This window comes from Macaca thibetana, chromosome 4, assembly GCF_024542745.1.
Source record: "Macaca thibetana thibetana isolate TM-01 chromosome 4, ASM2454274v1, whole genome shotgun sequence".
NCBI lineage: Eukaryota > Metazoa > Chordata > Mammalia > Primates > Cercopithecidae > Macaca > Macaca thibetana.
Window position 1 is genome coordinate 124162128 of NC_065581.1, and position 720 is coordinate 124162847.

Here is a 720-nt window from a genome sequence, read left to right on the forward strand (position 1 = left end):
TAGCTTACTACATACCTAGGCTATATGGTAGCCTAGGCTATTGCTCCCTGGCTATAAGCCTGCATAGCATTTTATTGTGCTGAAGACTGTAGGCAACTGTAACACAATGTTAAGTATGTATGTATCTAAACATATAATCTTATTGGACCATGGTCATATATGCAGTTAATCATTGACCAAAACTTTATTATGAGACACATGATTATGTGATTTTTTTTGAATCTTATATAGCTTTTATTTCAGTGATCAAAAAAATGCAATAAATGGAATCTACACTAATTAACATTAGGCATGCACCTCTACCTGAAACTGCTGTTAGCTTCTGATTGGCCTAAATCTTTATAACTTATTTAGGCACATCACTGAATTTTTTGTACCCTGATATACAGGGTAAGTTAACTTCTTCCTTGTGGCAGTCTAGTAATAAGAATTGTGTTCACTGGCTAGATTCCTTTATAAGTAAAGGCCTCTAGACTCTTAGGCTACCTATCCTACCTTGAGACTATACTTAATATGGATATTTAAGCAAATCATCATATAGGAAAGGGAGATCATCAAGAAAACTGAAATGCACTGTATAAACACTCTTACAGATCTTTTTCTCCAGCACTGATAATCAAACACTAGATAAGGACACCAAATTATTCTTCCCCCACTTCTGCCCTTTCTGATAAACACAAGGATCTTCCCTGAAATCAGAAATGACTCCATACAAATGAG